Source organism: Ovis canadensis, chromosome 12 (genome assembly GCF_042477335.2).
Source record: "Ovis canadensis isolate MfBH-ARS-UI-01 breed Bighorn chromosome 12, ARS-UI_OviCan_v2, whole genome shotgun sequence".
NCBI lineage: Eukaryota > Metazoa > Chordata > Mammalia > Artiodactyla > Bovidae > Ovis > Ovis canadensis.
In genome coordinates this window covers 71,337,076-71,358,064 of record NC_091256.1, presented here as the reverse complement: position 1 = coordinate 71,358,064, position 20,989 = coordinate 71,337,076, and the positions used below count along the sequence as shown (strand labels likewise).

Sequence of the window (20,989 nt, the reverse complement as noted above, 5' to 3'; positions counted from 1 at the left end):
TTTGTTACCGTTTTCTCCATTATATCATTATAACAACATACATCTTAGCAAGTATAAAATATGACCTTAGTTGCATGTAATGCAGAGGATAATTTATGCTAAAGGAATTCAGCAGAGTTTAATATTACCTTGATTTCTTTTTAGTAATTTGAGGAGACTGGATGCAATTACTTATTGCCTTAAAGAAAAATGTATAAAAAGTTGAGTTCCATTTTTAAGTTAGCAAAGACTCAAGAAAATAATTTAGACTCTTTTGTGTTTATTAGGAAAAGGTTATCACACTTAGTATTTCAGAAAATACTTTAGTTAACCAAAAATTTATTGTTTTTCCTAAGCCATTTTTTGATTTTTGTGTGATGTGATTGATTGTATGAGTTTTCTACAAAGCATGAAATTCATTCCTATGTACCTTGAACAGAGATTCTTTTTTTATAGTTTTTTTCAAAGATTTTTTTTTTTTTTTGGATGTGGACTCTTTTTAAAGTCTTTATTGGGTTTGTTACAATATTGCTTCTGTTTTGTGTTTTGCTTTTTTCACCCTAGAGGCCTGTGGCATCTTAGTTCCCTGACTAGGGATCGAACCTCCACCTTCTGCATTGGAAGGTGAAGTCTTAACACCTGGACCACCAGGGAAGTCCCTGAACATAGATTCTCTAAAGTGACTTGTCAGATGTAACTCATCAATTCATCTGATTTCTGATATTTATAACAAATGGGTCAAATCGTGATAGCATGATTTGAAAATAGAAAGTCAGGCAATCTGGAATAAGAGCAAGTATATATATTTCTCCAATGAAATTGAAAGTGGTATAGGAATTACTGAGAATTTGTTTTAATGTGAGCTTGGGTGATAATTTGATAGGATATTATGATGATAACAGTGTTGTATAGAAGGATTGCACTGTATTTTCTCTTTATATCCCCTGGCAAAATGGGGAGAGAGTTAGAGAGTGTTGGGATTATTTAGCCTTTTAGTTATGCATCTGGTTAGGTTTCCATGGTGGTTCAGTGGTAAAGAATCCGCCTGCCAGTGCAGGAGACATAAGAGACACAGGTTCGATCCCTGGGTTGGAAAGATTTCCAGGAGAAGGAAATGGTAACCCACTCCAGTATTCGTGCCTGGGAAATCCCATGGACAGAGGAGCCTGGTGGGCTGTAGTCCATGGAGTGGCAAAAGAGTCGGACTTGACTTAGGCTCCAGTATTGTTACTTAGTTGCTATCTTAGAATATTCTTTGTTACTCCTGTCCTGGTGACAGAATTTCTGGTAACAGTGTATTTGGCAAATAACCTCATAGTTACTTAGTAAAGATGTTACCACACTTGGTGGTTTGATGGCTGTTTTACCCTGTCTGAATGAACTAGTGAATGTAGTTAACAGTTTGCTAGTGATACTAGAGTAAGAGAATTAGTTAATATGATTCAAGAGTAAGGGAACATTTAAGAAGGAACAGAAAACTTCTTGGTTGTGCTCGGAGAAATTCCTGAAGAATTTTATTAAACTATCCTAGGACATGAAGAATGTCATACTTTTACCATTAGTACTCCACATCTTGAAAATATAGAATGAACTGGGAAGGTTATGTTATTCCAGCATTAATATATATATTTTTAGTTAATTTATTTTTTAAATGAGGAATAATTACAGAATGTTAATTTCTGCCAAACATCAACATGAATCAGCCATAGGTGTACATATGTCCCCTCTCTCTTGAACTTCCTTTCCATCTCCTTCTACCTCTCTAGGCTGTTACCCAGCATTGGTATTATTATCAACTTTTAAAATGTTATTAAAATTAATAGAAAGTTAACATGTTAATATAGTTCAAGATTGAAATTAATGCATTAATATAATAAATGAAAAGTTAACATACTAATATAGTGTTAACACATTAATACAGTTCAAGACTTAAGAGATATACATTTAATCGTCCTGTATCTCTCTCTCTTCAGCCATCCAATTCTCTTCTCTAGAGGCAATCAATATTCCCAGTTTAAATACACTTTTAACATTTATTATTTAAAGGACTTCTTTGGCATGCATGAATAATTAAAGTCGATAGCATGGATTTTAGACTCAGATGTTTAAATTTTTCATTTACAGTTATCCCTCGGTATCTGCAGGGTTTTAGGGCCCTCTGCAGATGACAAAATATGAGGATGCCTAAGTTTCTTTTATAAAATGGTGTAGTATTTGCATATAACCTACACATGCCCTCTATACTTTAAATTATTTTGTGATTAGTTATAATACCTAGTACATTGTAGATGCTATGTAGGTAGTTGTAAATACTGTGTACAATATTTTCACCCTAAAAGTCTTTGCTGCAGAGAGTTTTGCTGCAGTTTTACCACACAACAATTTGATCATAAAATAATTTTGCCTCAAATGATAAAGTAGCAATAAAAGAAAAAGTGACATTAAAAAGGGCCTAATGAAATGTGGAAAATTGAAAACAACAATTTAAAAGCAGTAATACTCTTATTATGAAATGTAAAAATAGAAAAATACTTGAATATTATGTGAAATGAGATAAGATTCATTGTTACAGTTGTATTCAGATGTATTGGGAAGAAAGCAATACCTCTTTCTCAAAGTCAGTCATTAAGGATATAGGATATAATGTTGAATGTAAGTTCTTTACACTATAAAAAAATTCGCTGTTAAATCTCTTCAGGTCTCTCTGGAAGTAAAATGGACAAGGGAGATGGCTATTCCTTTACAATACATGTAACATAGAACTGGTAGTGTTCGTCTGTAATGGTTAGTAATCTAATCATTCCATCACATGTCCATCCTTATATTTTATCAGATCATTTAAGCTAGATTAAGTGCCAAATACCAAAATTCTGTCTGCATCACATTCTTCACTATTAAATAACAAGAAATTTTCACCGTTTTCAAGAAACTTACACTCATCAAGAATCATGTAACCATTTCTTTTTGGGAGGATAGGAGTAACTTGAGTCTTCTTTTGTCTCCAACTTCTAATATCAAGTGATAAAATTGGTAAAGATGGTATTACAGAACAAGCTGTTGTGTCTAAATTAGCTGAAGAATCAATAGTTGATGCTCTTGAAGACTGATGTGAATTATTAACTGCCTTTTTTGTATTTGCCATAGCTTGGTAAACTTTTGGTTTGTTGGGTGGAAAGGATGACTGTGCTCACCAAAAGATTTGGAAGAACTGATAGGTTATCATTTTCTAGTGTAATAAATCCAGAACTGTTGATCAGTTATCTTTTAATGCAAAATGGCCTTATGGCCAATAGGTTGTTGGGCCAGATTGCTTGCCACAAAGTGTGTCATGGTGAAAATACCTAGAACCTGTAAATCATTTTGTAAATAGATGCTGGCATGTTGCAGATTCAAGTTTTACTTTTTTGCAACTGTATGGTTCACCCTTTTCATTTGAAAAGACTCTGATGCACTGAAAGATTGAAGGCAGGAGAAGGGGACGACAGAGGATGAGATGGTTAGATGGTATCACTGACTCAATGGACATGATTTTGAGGAAACTCTGGGAGTTGGTGATGGACAGGGAGGCCTGGCGTGCTGCAGTCCATGGGGTGGCAAAGAGTCGGACACGACTGAGTAACTGAACTGATGGCTCCCCCCTGTCCCCTAAATATTTCCATCCATGGTTGGTTGAATCTTGTCAATGTCTAACCCATGGATATGTGGGCCGACTACATTTAATATTTGCACTATCTTGGTACTGGTAATACGGCATTGAACAAGTGAAACTACCTGCCTTCTTGGAGACTATGTTGTAGTGGGTAGAGACAGGCTCTAAATATTTATTTACTATATCATTTACTATATCATGAGTTCTGAGAGAAAAATAAAGCTGGGTAAAAGGACAGAGTGATAGGGGAGATGCAGGTTTGGATAGAGTGATCAGAGAAAGCTTCTAGTAGTGTTGATCCCAACCAGAATTCTTGGCCTTCCCTTATCAGAAGAAATCAACTAGAGAGGCCAGACCAGAGCCTTTGTTGAGGTCTCTGTTGCAGCAAGAGGGGATGAAAACACAAAAGGTTTCCTTGCTTGGTTACTCACTGGTGGTGGTGGTGGGGAGTGGTGGGACGGTGGCAAGAGCATAGGGATTTGTCCAAGGATTGGGTCAGAGGGGTGACTTAGGTGTTTTGCCCACCCCTCTGGTGTTGTTGAGCGCAGGGGGCATGCTCAGTTCAGTTCAGTCACTCAGTCGTGTTCGACTCTTTGCGACCCCATGAATCGCAGCACACCAGGCCTCCCTGTCCATCACCAACTCCCGGAGTTCACTCAGACTCTCGTCCATCGAGTCAGTGATGCCATCCAGCCATCTTATCCTCGGTGGCCATCTTATCTTATCCCTTCTCCTCCTGCCCCCAATCCCTCCCAGCATCAAAGTCTTTTCCAGTGAGTCAGCTTTTCGCATGAGGCCAAAGTACTGGAGTTTCAGCTTTAGCATCATTCCTTCCTAAGAAATCCCAGGGTTGATCTCCTTCAGAATGGACTGGTTGGATCTCCTTGCAGTCCAAGGGACCCTGAAGAGTCTTCTCCAACACCATAGTTCAAAAGCATCAATTCTTCGGCACTCAGCCTTCTTCACAGTCCAACTCACATCCATACATGACCACTGGAAAAACCATAGCCTTGACTAGACGGACCTTAGTCTCTGCTTTTGAATATACTATCTAGGTTGCTCATAACTTTTCTTCCAAGGAGTAAGTGTCTTTTAACTTCATGGCTGCAGTCACCATCTGCAGTGATTTTGCAGCCCCCCAAAATAAAGTCTGACACTGTTTCAACTGTTTCCCCATCATGTTCTTTTAGCTCTTGGTTCTTCAGAAGTTGCAGTAGGGATTTGGGGCCTTTTTGCATCTTTTGTCCAGAGTTTGCCCCTCACTGGGCATGAGTGCAGTTATTGGTTGTCCAGGTACAAGCATTGCAGCACTGCAGCAAAGGGTCCCAGGTCCCAGCCTGTCTAAAGATGACATTTCAGTAGAGAATTGAATGATCTGAAGGACTGTGACTTAGGACTTTCAGGAGAAGTATTCCAGAAAGAAGACCATCAGAGAGAAAATTCTGAAGGATATTTGTAAAGCAGAGGTTTCTGTCCATCAAGTATGGCAGAGGAGGCTAAACTGGCTAGAGAGGACTGGTGTTGGGGGAGAATGCTAGGAGATACATAGAGGGAGAAGGGAGGTAAAAGCCATGTGTAGGTTGGGAATCTATTGTGATGGGGGGTTAGATTTTAAAAGATTCAGTCTGGGGACTTCCCTGGTAGTCCAGTGGCTAAGGCTCTGTGCTCCCAATGCAGGGGGCCCAGGTTTGATCCCTGATCAGGGAACTAGATCCCGTATGCTGCAACTAAGATCTGGCACAGTCAAATAAATAACAATAATTTTTTTTTTTTAAAGATTCAGTCTGTCTGCTCTGTGGAGAATAAACTTGGGGGCAGAGGTGAAAACAGAGAGACTAGTTATGAGTCTGAAATAGCCATAGAATATGTGGCAATGTGCTCGATACAGTGACCTTTATCAAATTTAGTTTGGTATCATTTCTCTCTAGGATTTGACTTTAGGTTGAATAATAGGGTAAGAAAAGAAAAGTGAATTCATAATGAATAGCTATTTTTAAATGGTAACTTTAGATATTATAGTTAAACTGTAATAATTTAAATTTGTTTGTATAGATCCCCAAGCATCACTTGCATCTTAAATATGGTAAGATTCCTCAAAGAACCTCCAATACCTTTTATAGTAATATTACAGTATATAGTAAGTTTTTTTCTTAGGTCTTCCAAAAAAGGCTGTGTTGCAGAGTTTTGCCAAATATTGAGTGCTATTTTTTCCTCCAATTTGACTAGGTGACATTTTGAATTTGAAGCTGTTTTGGTTTCTTCAGCATGTATCAACACGCTGAAAAGTATTTAAAAGTCAAAATTCTTAGACTTTAAGCAAGTAGGTTGCTGGTGGTTAAAATAAATGGAGTATAAAAATGTCAACTGGTAAAATTTAAACTTTCAAGTGACTGAGAAATTTGTTGGTAAACCTGCCATGTTTGATATTGTGGAAAGGAGTTGCATCAAAGGAGATTTGAGGATCTGAGAACACTTAATATCCAACTGGATGAAGAAAGGCACTTTGACTCGGAAATGAAATCATGGATAAGGGAGACGTAAAGATCAGACATGGTAAAGATGTAAGAAATACAAAAGCAAAGCAGACATTGTGAAGCCTACATAAATAGTCAATGTTGGAAGGAGAGGACTAGAGTATGAGAGTTAAAGGGAAAGCCAGTATACTGAGAGCTTATGAAAACTTTTAAATAAGGAATTGCTGGATCCAGTCAAGTTTAGCGACTATGTTGAAATTGAGATGTGAGATAGATGGAGCTGCTGGGCTAGATAGCTGGTGTTTGGCATGTGGAATAAAACTGAAACTTTGTTCTCACAGGCTCCTCAGGTTCAGTTCCTGGCCAGGGAACAAAGCTCTCTCTTCTGGACAGCTCATGGCTGTCTCTCCGAATGATCTGTTTGTTTCCAAGGCAAACCATTCAGTATCACAGTAATCCAAGTCTATGCCATGACCAGTGAGGCTGAAGTTGAATGGTTCTATGAAGACCTATAAGACCTTCTAGAACTAACACACAAAAAAGAGGTCCTCTTCATTAGAGGGGACTGGAATGCAAAAGTAGGAAGTCAAGAAACACCTGGAGTAACAGGCAACTTTGGCCTTGGAGTACAGAATGAAGCAGGTCAAAGGCTAATGGGTTTTGCCAAGAGAATGCACTGGTCATAGCAAACACCCTCTCCCAACAACACAAGAGAAGACTCTACACATGGACATCACCAGATGGTCAATACCGAAATCAGATTGATTATACTTTTTGTAGCCAAAGATGGAGAAGCTCTATACAGTCAGCAAAAACAAGATTGGGCATGGACTGTGGCTCAAATCATGAACTCCTTATTGCCACATTCAAACTTAAATTGAAGAAAGTGGGGAAAACCACTAGACCATTCAGGTATGACCTAAATCAAATCCCTTACGATTATACAGTGGAAGTGACAAATAGATTGAATGGATTAGAATACCTGATGAACTATGGATGGAGGTTTGTGACATTGTACAGGAGGCAAGGATCAAGACCATCCCCAAGAAAAAGAAATGCAAAAAGGCAAAACAGTTGTCTGAGGAGCCCTTATAATAGCTGTGAAAAGAAGAGAAGCTAAAGGCAAAGGAGAAAAGGAAAGATATGTCCATTTGAATGTAGAGTTCCAAAGAATAGCAAGGAGAGATAAGAAAGCCTTCCTCAGCGATCAGTGCAAAGAAATAGAGGAAAACAATAGAATGGGAAAGACTAGAGATCTCTTCAAGAAAATTAGAGATACCAAGGGAACATCTCATGCAAAGATGGGCACAATAAAGGACAGAGGTGGTATAGACCTAACAGAAACAGAAGATACTGTGAAGAGGTGGCAAGAATACACAGAAGAACTATACAGTAAAGATCTTCATGACCCATGTAACCATGATAGTGTGATCAGTCCTGTAGAGCCAGACATCCTGGAATGCAAAGCCAGGTGGGCCTTAGGAGGCATCACTACAACAAAGCTAGTGGAGGTGATGGAATTCCAGTTGAGCTATTGCGAATCCTAAAAGATGATGCTGTGAACATGCTGCACTCAATATGCCAGCAAGTTTGGAAAACTCGGCAGTGGCCACAACACTGGAAAAGGTCAGTTTTCATTCCAATCCCAAAGGAAGGCAATGCCAAAGAATGTTCAAACTACCGCACAGTTGTACTCATCTCACACTCTACCAAATAATGCTCAAAATTCTCCAAACCCGGGTTCAACATTGTGTGAACTGTGAACTTCCATATATTCAAGCTGGATTTAGAAAAGGCAGAGGAACCAGAGATCAAAATCCCAACATGTGTTGGATCATCAAAAAAGCAAAAGAGTTCCAGAAAAACATCTACTTTTGCTTTATTGACTATGCCAAAGCCTTTGGCTGTGTGGATCACAACAAACTGTGGAAAATTCTCCAAGAGATGGGAATACCAGACCACCTGACCTGGCTCCTGAGAAATCTGTATGCAGGGCAAGAAGCAACAGTTAGAACCAGACATGGAACAACAGACTGGTTCCAAATCAGGAAAGGAATAGGTCCAGGCTGTATATTGTCACCCTGCTTATTTAACTTATATGCAGAGTACATCATGAGAAATGCTGGACTGGGTCAAGCACAAGCTGAAATCAAGATTGTCAGGAGAAATATCAATAACCTCAGATACGCAGATGACACCACCCTTACAGCAGAAAGCGAAGAAGAACTAAAGAGCCTCTTGATGAAAGTGAAAGAGGAGAGTGAAAATTTTGCTTAAAACTCAACATTCAGGAAACTAAGATTAGGGCATCCAATCCCATCACTTCATGGCAAATAGATAGGGAAACAATGGAAACAGTGACCAACTTTATTTTCTTGGGCTCGAAAATCACTGCAGATGGTGACTGCAGCCATGAAATTAAAAGACGTTTGCTCCTTGGAAGAAAAGCTATGACCAACCTAGACAGCATATTAAAAAGCAGAGACATTACTTTATCAACAAATGTCCATCTAGTCAAAGCTATGATTTTTCCAGTAGTCATGTATGGATGTGAGAGTTGGGCTATATAGAAAGCTGAGCACCGAAGAATTGATGCTTTTGAACTGTGGCATTGGAGAAGACTCTTGAGGGTCCCTTGGACTGCAGGGAGATCCAACAGTCAATCCTAAAGGAAATCAGTCCTGACTACTCACTGGAAGGACTGATGCTGAAGCTGAAGCTTCGATACTTTGGCCTCTTGATATGAAGAACCGACTCATTGGAAAAGACCCTGGGAAGATTGAAGGCGAGGGGAGAAAGGGATGACAGAGGATGAGATGATTGAATGGCCTCACCGACTCAATGGACATGAGTTTGAATAAGCTCTGGGAGTTGATGATGGACAAGGAAGCCTGGCGTGCTTGGGGTCCATGGGGTCGCAGAGAGTTGGACACAACTGAGCAACTTCACTTTCACTTCTCACTTTCATGCATTGGAGAAGGAAATGGCAGCCCACTTCAGTGTTCTTGCCTGGAGAATCCCAGGGACAGAGGAGCCTGGTGGGCTGCCGTCTCTGGGGTCACACAGAGTCAGGCAAGACTGAGGCAACTTAGCAGCAGCAAGCAGAGCGACTGAACTAACACTCAAAAAAAGATCTCTGAAATGTGAGTTCCAAAACTGTTACATTACACATTATATAGTTATAGCCTAGAAAGACATTGATAAGTTTCTCTATTCTTAATTTCTAGTAATTTCATCTCCTTGTATAGGATTCCTATAGTAACTTCATCTCCTTATATAGGATTTCCTTTGAGAAACCCACTCAGGCATTCTTGCCTGGAGAATCCCATGGACAGAGCAGCCTGGCTGATTACAGTCCATGGGGTCGCAAAGAGTTGGATATGACTAAAGCGACTTAGCAGTATAGGATTCCTAAGACTTATAAAGTAGCTATTGAGAGTTTCAAGTTGATGTTTTAGAAGATAACTTCAGATATTTTATAAGTACTTACAGAAGGAACTATATCCAGAAAAGTAGTGGATATTTTTATTAGTAAGTTCTCAGTTGTTTTTATGAGTTTTTATTTTTGACATAGTCTTTATCAACAGCTACTATCTTTCAGATAGTACAAGGCTACCCTTAACTCCAATTATATAATAATTTATTTTTATTTCTATTTAAGTTAAAACAAAATAAGACATAGCTTCAGTTTGGTTCATGGTATTAATAAAGTTTGAGCTGAAAATAACCTTAGGATGATTTCTTCCTTTGCCAGCCTTAATTTTGCAGATGGGGAAATGGAAATAGTAGGTTTTCATATCTATGATGGAGAAAAGATTATACCTTAGGTCTTCTGAGTTTTGATTCAGTGCTCTTCTGTAAGTTTTACTTCTGTTTGTTTTGCATTACGATTTTTGACTATTTCAATGGTACATTAATAAAGACGAGTTATTTTTTGTTGTTAAATTGCTGCTTTATGATTATCTTGAGTAGTTTGTGCATACATACAAAGGTGCTCTCTTTACATTGAGATGCTAACAGCCTTAATTATCTTCCTCCAAGTGTAAGTCAGTTGGACTTTCTAGGAATATAGTATCCAAACCATTTAATCTTAATTTCCAGCTTTCTGGTTGTGTTTATTGCTTTCTTACTTATTTTGATTTGAATTAAATTTTGCATTGCTAAATTTATTTAGAAGAGTTAAATTTGTAGTGAATAAGTAGAAATTTTTTTGTTAAAAGCTTACAAGGCCTTACTAATTTTAATAAGGATCAGTTTAGCTTTATAGGTGGATTTATGGCATATTTTAGGAGATTCATTATTATTTTTTTGAGGTATAGATAACTGCAAGTGGATTCAGTGGTTTGGCTCATAAGAATCATTGAAACACTTGATTTGACAAGTAGCCCAGGATGTTTTTAGTAGCATTTTAATGTGCTAATTGTTTAAAAAATTAAATGGAGAATGTATCTTTATAATTTAAAATTTTTAATACCTTTATCCTTAAAATTTTGTTGATATTATTTAGCAAGCCAAATATTTGTAGATATGTAGAAACAAACTTTGTTAATTCCTAAGAAAATATTTACAGTTTCCAAAACTTTGAGGTAATGAGGCTGTTAAAATATGCATAAATATTGAACCCTAAAGCCACCTGTTGGTATGTAAAATGGTTTATCTAATGATTTGACCCAAAGTGGAGTAAAAAATGGAAGCTGGTTATAACTGAAATGTGCTCTTTGTGAAAGTGTTGTGAATGAAATTACTTTCTTGAGCAATGTTTGCATAGCCAACTATACTCAACATTGGTTATAAAATTAATGATTGGTAGGAAAAGTCACAACTATTAAGTGGAAAGGAATGATCGCCTCACTCCTTGATCACCCACCACCTGAGTCTTGAGTGATGCACAGTGTTTTCCTTGATTGTGAATTTTAACCAATGGCTGTATGTAATGGGCTTCCCAGCCGGCTCAGTGGTAAAGAATCTGCCCGCAATACAGGAGGCTCGGGTTTGATCCCTGGGCCCGAAAGATCCCCTGGAGAAGGAAATGGCAACCCACTCTAGTATTCTTGACTGTGAAATCCCTTGGACAGGGGAGCCTGGCGGGCTACAGTCCATGAAGTTGCAAAAGAGTCAGAAATGAGTTAGTGACTAAACAACAACAGTAAATTCTTTGTGATATAATCGTGTTCCTTGATTAGTTGTATCCAGTTTGAGTTTTGAAAACTGCTGTAGGAGAAACATCTGTGCCTATCACTTTTACTTGAAAGATTTTAACTGGAAAGTACACTACGACAATAAGTTGGAATTATTAGTAGATACAGTCACATATTGCTCTGTAGGTAGTTTCCAGTAAAAACAACACATAACAAATATGTAGTCAAAAGTTTCTGAAACTAAAGAAAGGATTGTTTCTTATACAGTAAATCAGTTTGATGGCAGAGTGGTTACATTTAGCATTAGTGGTATTATTAAACTAATATCAGTTTTAATGGTTTAAAAATAGTCATTCTGTTACTTTCTTACTTTTGAAACATCTTTCCTGGCCCTTACTTAAACATTTTGATGCAGTGGTTTTCTTATAGTAGTGTATTTAAGAAGCTGACTTAAATGTAATTTATATCTTTTTTGGTTTGTAAGTTTTATCTTCTCAATTCTGAATGTAGTGCAGTGGGAACAGTGACTTGGGCTCCAAAATCACTGTGGATAGTGATTGCAGCCATGAAATTAAAAGACACTGCTCCTTGGAAGGAAAGCTATGACAAACCTAGCTAGCATATTAAAAAGCAGAGACATCACTTTGCCAATAAAGGTCCATCTAGTCAGAGCTATGGGTTTCCCAGTAGTCATGTACAGATGTGAGAGTTGGACCATAAAGAAGGCTGAGTGCCAAAGAACTGATGCTTTTGAAATGTGCTGGAGAAGACTCTTGATTGTCCCTTGGACAGCAGGGAGATCAAACCAGTCAATCCTAAAGGAAATCAGTCCTGAATATTCATTGGAAGAACTGATGCTGAAGCTGAAACTCCAATACTTTGGTCACCTGATGGGAAGAGCCCACTTATTGGAAAAGACCCTGATGCTGGCATAGATTGAAGGTAGGAGGAGAAGGGGATGACAGAGGATGAGATGGTTGGATGGCATCACCGACTCAATGGATGTGAGTTTGAGCAAACTCTGGGAGACAGTGAAGGACAGGGAAGCCTGGCATGCTGCAGTCCATGGGGTTGCAAAGAGCTGGACATGACTTAGGGAACAACAACTGGAAGGAACGAGTTATGAAGGTAGAATCTGTATTCAGAAGTGGTTGCATGAAATTGAGATTGCTGAGAAGGGTGCATTGCAGGATGTGACTGAGGTAAGGTTACATTTAGTTCTTTGATCTTCACAGCAGCCCTGATGTGGATAGTGTAAGCATGTTATATAGATGAACAAACTGAAGTTCAGAGAGGCTGGACAATTTCCCCAAGGTCACAAAGCCAGTCAGTTGGCTACCTAGGACTTAGACTCTATTACTCTGACTCTCACTCAGTACTCTCTCCTCTACCATACTGTATCAATTTTCTGAAAGTTGATGACTTGTTGTTTTCTCTTTGAACGTAAATGGCAGTCTTGAGTGAAGATTTTTGAGAAATACACATAAAAAATTATTTTCCTCTTCAGGAATCTTCAGAGACTAACTTAGGCATAAGGGTGATGTTAGAGGGGTTCATTGCTACTGTTATTGCGTAACTGATGTTATGGAGCACACACACACATTAAACACTTGAATAAGACAGTTTTTGTTTAAACTCCCTTTTGTAAGGGGGTTTAAGGTGGGTGGGGGACAGGACAAAGAGGAATGTACTGTTCTTTCAGCAGCATGCCTGGACAGACAGCTGTGCTGTTAGAATGTGTCTGCCCAAATCCGTGTGCATTCTTTATGGTGGCAGTTTGCACCATGGCAAGTCTCTAGGAAAGCATAGTGGGCTATTGGATGGGGTCCGTTTGCGATTCTCTTCTCTTTTGCAGTATGATAATAAATATCGTATTTTTTTTCTTTGTGGTCTTACACATTTAGCTTTGTGGTGGGGTCCAGACTTTGAAGAGTTCTTAAACTTTGAAGGAAGAATGAGGGAATTAAATGTAATATGAACTCATACATTTATACATTTTTGTAAAAATGTTTGCCAGAGTAGAAAAAATTGGGTGTCTAAATTGCAGATTTTTTTTTTCTCTTCTTTAAAAAGTTGTTTTAAATTGTGGCAAAATACAACATAAAATCTACCATCTTATCAAATGTTTTAATATGCTCTGGTTTTATTTTGTTAATACGATATTCTGTTTAAAATGAATAGTTCTCTGTGGATGACTCTAATGCACTTTGGCCAGAGGGACTCCGCTTTCCTCTGTTAGCACTCTTCTATCTGCTACTGGTACAGAAACTTTTTACCCTATGAGTGGAGTCTGGTGACAGAACAAGAGAAGAGGTAGACCTTAGTTAGCTCCTGATGTTCATATGGTATCTTTGAAACGTGGATCATACCAGCTCCTCTTTTCCCCATGAAGCCTTCATGCCAGCTCTTCAGAGAGATGTATAGGAAAGCCTGAATCAGAGTATAGCGAAGTCTGATCTTGTCAATTCCTTAGTAGCTTTTTTCATTTCTTACTGTCTTCAAGATGAGGTCTAAACTCCTCAGCAGAGCATCCAAGGCTTTCATAATCTCGTGCCTGCCAGGTTTCATGCATGCTCTCTAGGCTTCAGCCATACTAAGATACATGTTGTTCTTTAAACATGGTCTATGCCTGGCAAGTAGTAGGTAGTCTAAAAATACTTCTTGAAAGAATGGAAAAAATACATGTATGTGTACATATGTACATATGCATGTATCTCAGTTGTACTTTTTTACATGTACTTTTATTCCAGGGCTGACTCGGCTTTCCTTTTAAGACTCGAGCTAAGAATCCCCTTTTAAGAGGCTTCTCTGCTTTTGGCTACACTAGCCAGCAGTCTTGCTCTGAGGTACCAAAATATTCAGGCCACATCTCTGTATATAGCCACTAGTTACTTTTTTTATTTCTCCCACTAACATGTGAGATTCTTGAGGGCCAGGGATCATGTCTTATTTACCTTATTACTCCCTAGCTCTTTACTTAATCTTCACAGGTACTTTCTGTTACAGAAAGTGTTTAAGATAGCTGTTGCTCGTTTCCTAATATTTACATTTTGTAGCATTATATATTGAATATTCCTGGCCTTTAAATTTGCCTTCCCAAAGTGAAAGTTGCTTCGACACTTGTGAAATAATCAGTATTCCAGTGAGTATATATCTTAAGTCACAATTAGTATAATATGATTGCTTATTATGGGACGAGATGTTAGGAAGATTGGAATTGCAGACTTCATCTTCATGTGGGGGAATTATTTGAGCTGTTTAAATCATTGAACAAGACTATGTAAGCCTTACCCATCTAGATCGGTACATCTGAGTTTGTGAATTTTAAATTGTTGACTCATTAAATGATTCCTAATTAATATGTAACTGTTTTAATGCATTTGTATTTCTTAGTTTCCACCCTCTTTTTGTCAGTGTTGCTTTCCTTTCTATTCTTGATGTCAAAAGTTGTGTCATCTGGATATTCTTTAGCATTTAAGACTTAGTGGGTGATACATCATGGGTTCTTTCAAGAAGGCTTTACTGGGACTTCTGTGGTGGGCCAGTGGTAAGTCTTTGTGCTCCCAATGCAGGGGGCCCAGGTTCGTTCCCTGGCCACACACTGCAACTAAGACCCAGCGCAGTCAAGTAAAAATAATTTAAAAAAAAAAAGAAAGGCTTTACTTTAGATGTTCTTCCTTTTTTAGAGTCCAGAATCTTAATCATTCTACCATAAATTTTGACTGTTCCTAAGGTGAAACAATATTCAAGGAGACTATGAGCATACTAAAAATGTCTTGGAATTTTTGGCATGAATCTAGGTACCATAAATATTTATTATATAAATAGCAACTGTAAAGCCCCAAATTTATTTAGATTTATTTGGGTAATTAAAAGGGCTTCCCAGGTGGTGCTAGTGGTAAAGAACCCGCCTAGTGATGCAGGATGCATAGGAGACATGGGTTTGATCCCTGGGTCAGGAAGATTCCCTGGAGGAGGGCGTGGCCAACCACTCCACAGGGAGTGGAATTGCTGGGACATGTGATAAATCAACGTTAAGCTTACTGAAGAACCACCAGAATGTTTTATTCGGAAGCTGACCATTTCATATCTCTTCTGTAGTGTACTGGGATTCATTCTTAGGAGATAGTTCTCCCGGTAAGGCTTTGCTGTGCCATTCCTGCTGCTCTGTCATGTCCGACTCTTTGTGACCCCATGGACTGTAGCCCACCAGACTCCTCTGTCCATGGGATTTTCCAGGCAAGAATACTGGAGTGGGTTGCCATTTCCTTCTTCAGGGGATTTTCCTAACCCAGGGATTGAACCCATGTGTCTTGTGTCTCCTGCACTGGCAGGCATATTCTTTACCATTGCACCACCTGGGTATCCCATTTAACTAGTAATATATTACCTTGGATGAGTCTGTTAATTTCTGTTTGTATTTCAGTTCCTTCATCCTTGAAAATGGTGCTTGAGTTAGATAATCTTTAAAATTTCTCCTGAGGATTCTCAGATGGCTCAGTTGTAGAGAATCCACCTGCCAGTGTAGGAGACCCGAGTTCTATCTGGGTCTTAGATACTTCTCGCTGTATTGAGTATTTTATAAGTATTTTTTTTATCACTGATAAGAAAGCAGGTTACTTTTAAGAATGTAGCATCATTTGCATGTAGATAATTATCTCTAGATGCCTAATAGAAGCTTGAAATAAAGGGGCGAAAGGCATCAAGGAAAACTGAACTGAAAACACACACAACTACGGTTACAGGTAGCAGTGTAGTTTCACCAGAGTGTATCACACACATAATGAGTAGGGAGGCCAGGAATCTTGGATCCTGTGTGAGGGACATTCTGTTAGAAGGCCATAACACTCTAATAGGCCATAATGAGTTAAGGTAAAGAAGTTTTAGGAAGAATTTTTCCCTTGGTTACTGATGATTGAACAGGGAGAACAGTCTGAGTAGCTCTTATTCCCTGATCAATAGCTCACTTTTAAAGTGGTTATGTAACCTGTTAATATACAGTTTACTCCAGCTTTGCAGGAAAAGGGCTGTCTTGCATACTTAAGTATTTTACAAGTTGATTTTTAGTACCTATTCTCCAGGTAGCCCCAGAAAAAACAAGATTTGTGAGAGAGATAACAGTTTTAGTCTATTCTTGCTTTCCCCAGTGAATTACATGAAGTAATTGCTATTCAGTTAAATGAACTAGGAATATCCTGGTGGCTCAGTGGTTAGGACTCCATACTTGCATTGCTTAGGGCACAGGTTCGATCCCTGGTTGGGAAACTAAGATCTTCCAAGCCACATGGTGCAGCCAAAAAAAGAAAGAAAGACAAATAAATGAATTAATTGCTATTAAATCCAAGGTTCCTTATTTTCCTGTTTATTTGGGTTTCAGTGGCTAAAGAAGGAAGCAGTGTTAACAGCTCATTGCCCTTCTGATAATACCTTTAGTCCCAGGACAAGATACCCCCAAAGACTGTAGTTGGAAGGGGATAGTATGTCATGACTATTCTTGGAACTTGACTTGGCTGTTTCTATGAGGCTTTGGCAGAAGCCAAAGGGTTGGGTTGCATCTCAGGGCATCTTTGAAATAATCAAGATGCTTAGTATAGCAGCCCAGCCTGCAGCCACTTTTTATTTGTTTGTTTGTTTTCAAATCTCTCTAAATCCTTGTTCTTCTTGGTAGTAACATAAACCTGCACTTCACTGCTGCTGCTACTGCTAAGTCGATTCAGTCCGTGTCCGACTCTGTGCGACCCCATAGACGGCAGCCCACTAGTCCCCTGCCTTTTCCCCAGGGTGTTTAGTTACAGATTTTTTTTTTCTTATTGCTATACTCACTCCTAAATTTGGTTCATCAAAATCTAGAGTTTTACTTTGAAAAAATGATCAGCTACTTGTATTTTTTTTTGGATAGGAAAATGTAGCAACATTAAAAATGAGCTGCTTTTAATAATAATAGCTTAATAAGGGTTTTTTGAATAGCACTTGGTTATCCAGATATTTGCCTTCATCTCCCAAAGTAACAGATTCAGAATTTAAGAACTCTTTAATGCATGTAGGTAAAAAGGAGCTATGATTGATTTTAGTCTGTTTCTTATAACCTCTTTTGATTGTGCAGACTGGTAAGAACTTTTCTAGCCTGTAATCTCCTTTATTAATTTGATTCATCATTTCTTTCATCAGCTTTTATGTTTTACTGGCTAGGGCATGAGCTCACATTCTCATTTATTAGACTTACAGGAGAGCATGCCAGACAGTAGTAAAGTTTCCTAGGATGTTTGTCTGCTAGGAGATTAAAATTAAGAGCTAGATTCCTTAAGGACATCCATCTAGGGAGAGTACCTCCCCCTTCCCATCAAATAACTAATTTATTTCTTTCATGTAGCTTCAGATTTGTCTGTTCTTAAGTTCTAAGTAAGCCACCAGATATTCGCTAAGCTTTTACTACTGATATATCCTTGGCTGTGGAAGTCTAGCCTTTACCAGCTCCAAGTGACTGGTAGTGGTTTTTCTTTTCTAAGGCTAGTCAGGAAACAGAAGGCTAATTTCAAGGAGTAAAGGGAATAGGGTAAAGAAGCTGGCTCAACATCTAGTATCAGTCTGGCCTAGCATTTGTCCTTTTTCTCTCTGGTTTTGGCATCCCTAACTTCCTGTTGTTGCTGTGGCCATGCATGTTTTCTGCTTTGCCTATTTGTGCCAAAACCCACAAACAGACAAATCCCCCCAAAACCCCCTATCCTTTATATTTTCTAAAAGTGCTTTAAGAAATTTCACAGGGAGTAGCCAAAGGAAAAGGCACTAAGAGACGGTCGAGAGATAATCTCTTTTTACTTCTCTGCTGTCTCCTTTTTGCTTAGAGTCAATAGAAAAGTTGAGGGACATTAAAAAAGAAAATTGTAGAAGGTTATAAGACTCTGTGGACTGAATAAAGTGTAATATTTATATATATTTAAAAAATTTTCAAACTGATTCTCAGGTGTACATAAGCAGGGGATTTCAGGGGGGAATATCAAAGAAACAAACTGTAGTACTTGATACAGAAATATCAATAACCTCATATACGCAGATGATACCATCCTAATGGCAGAAAGCGAAGAGGAACCAAAGAGCCTCTTGATGCAGGTGAAAGAGGAGAGTGAAAAGCTGGTTTAAAATGCAACATCCAGAAAACTAAGATCATGGCATCTGGTCCCATCACTTCATGGCAGATAGATGGGGAAAAAATGGAAGCAGTGACAGACTTTATTTTCTTGGGCTCCAAAATCACTGCAGATGGTGACTGCAGGGCTGAAGTTAAAAGACAGTTGCTTCTTGGAAGGATGACTAATCTAGACAGCATATTAAAAAGCAGAGGCATCGCTTTGCCGACTAAGGTTCATCTAGTCAAAGCTATGATTTTTTCAGTCATGTACTTCTGTGAGAGTTGGACCATAAGGAAGGCTGAGCACCGAAGAATTGATGCTTTTGAATTGTGGTGCTGGAGGAGAAGACTCTTGAGAGTCCCTTGGACAGCAAAGAGATCCAACCAGTCAATCCTAAAGGAAATCAGTCCTGAATATTCATTGGAAGGACTGATGCGGAAGCTGAAACTCCAATACTTTGGCCACCTGATGCAAAGAACTGACTCACTGGAAAAGACCCTGAAGTTGGGAAAGATTGAAGGCAGGAGGAGAAGGGGACGACATAGAATGAGATGGTTGCATGGCATCGTTGACTCAATGGACATGAGTCTGAGTAAACTCTGGGAGATAGTGATACAGGGAAGCCTGGAGTGCTGCAGTCCATGGAGTCGCAGAGTCGGACATGACTGAGTGACCAAACAACAAAACTATAGCACCGGAAAGGTTTTGGGTGTCTGCGGGTAGTAGAGATGGGCTACGTTGCTCACTCCTTGATCCAAGGTGAGGAGGGTGGGAGTAGGGGAGTAGGTATGTTCCCAGGGCCTGCAAGGGAGGGGAGGGAAAGTCAGAGACAGAGGGAGAGAGCGTGTTGGCAGCAAAGAGGTGCGCCACAGCTGTGTCCAAGGCGTACACCTAGGTCAGAATACAAAACAAAACAACAAGGAAAGGGTATTTTTTCATATTTATCTGAAATTTGATACGAATACACACATGCACACATATAAACGATTACTAAAGGGAAACTGTAATAAAAATTCCATTTTACTAATATATTTGAATCTTTTATCACCTTGTAAATAACAGTATCATGCTTCAGGGTGTTTTTGAGTGTCATTGTAATTTATTCTTTTGAAAAACATTTGATTTGCTTCTGTATAGTCAATCACATATCCCCTTAGGTTCAAATGTCATGCTTTTTAAAATTAGTATCCAGATAAGACCTATTTATCTCAAGGATATTTTAAATAATTGATACAGCATATCATATCTAATATAATTGCTATGTATCTTTAATCTTCTCATGATCTATAGGTTCTCTGCCTTCATTCTTAATATTTTGTGCAAAGGAAAAGGTTATTTCTAAAAAGTCATTGAAGGCTTTGTAGCTTTAAACTTTCTTATGTTACTCTGATTATATCAGCTGCTTTCTAGACTATGCGTCAAACTTTCTTGATGGTATTGAAAGAATGTGTGTGGAAGTTTTTAAACTAAATATTTTATTTATAATTTATCATTTTTTAAAGTTATTTATGATTTTTAATACGAGTTGCTAAATGTCCAGATGGGGCTTGTTACATACTTATTTTACAGTGTAGAGTTCTCCATAATATTCTGAGTAGACATTTGTCTGACCCAGTATTTTTAGAAGAGATTTGCTTGCTTTTTGGCCAAAGTTAACAGAGCTAGTCCGTGTGTACTGAATATTTTTTAATAGGAATAGGTGAATAGGCTTTATGACATGATTTTAGGAACACCAGCAGTCTCTTTCTGTCTGCCAATTAATGGCTAAAATTCTTTGGAGGAATTTCTTTCATTTTTAACTGTGTAACCTATTAAGATGTAGATATCACTATTTAGGGAGGTGGTGGGATTCAGTGCCATTATTTGTGCATTAGCATGTTAATAGAAGTTACTTATTATATGATCTTTAAATTCTAATTTTTCTAGAGGCTTTGCCTGGGGGAGTGAAAAAGTGAAAGTGAAGTTGCTCAGTCATGTCTTGACTCTTTGAGACCCTGTGGACTCTAGCCTACCAGGCTCCTCTGTCCATGGGATTCTCCAGGCAAGAGTACTGGAGTGGGTTGCCATTTCCTTCTCCAGGGGAACTTCCCTGACCCAGGGATCGAAACCTGGTCTCCCGCATTGCAGGCAGCCACTTTAACCTCTGAGCCACCAGGGAAGCCTAGGGGAGTAAACACCCTTAAGTTGTTGTTTAGTGAAAATAAATGGAGGCCATTCTCTTCCCCTAATACCAATCTCCAATCGAAGATAAAAGCACTGCAGTCCTTCAAATAGAAAGAGATTGACCTGGCACAGTCTGTGTGCATTTATGTATGTGTGCATACAGAAAATAGTAGAAGTATTGTAGGGATTAAAGTCCTTGGGAAAGAAGGAGACATTCATAAGGGAAGTCAGGAAAGGGGTGTCAGGGACTACTCTATGACTTTGCTTAGAATGAGACCTGGTTAAGGAGTTAGCCTCTCTTGAAGTGCAGCATATACTAACTTTTAATTCAGTCTTTGTTTGGTCTTTGAAAATGCTGATAACATTATTTATTATTTTTAAGGTGAGTTGATTTGCTTTTTGCTTTGTCATGAATTGTTTTAAGCTTTTGCTCTATGATTACTTTTAGTGAGGAGAAAG

General features: G+C 38.5%; 1 protein-coding gene across 4 annotated transcripts in view; it reads left to right on the top strand.

Moving 5' to 3' along the window:
- ABL2 (ABL proto-oncogene 2, non-receptor tyrosine kinase) overlaps positions 1–20,989 on the top strand; it is a 96,683-nt gene that overhangs the window by 27,853 nt on the left and 47,841 nt on the right. The window lies entirely within an intron of this gene.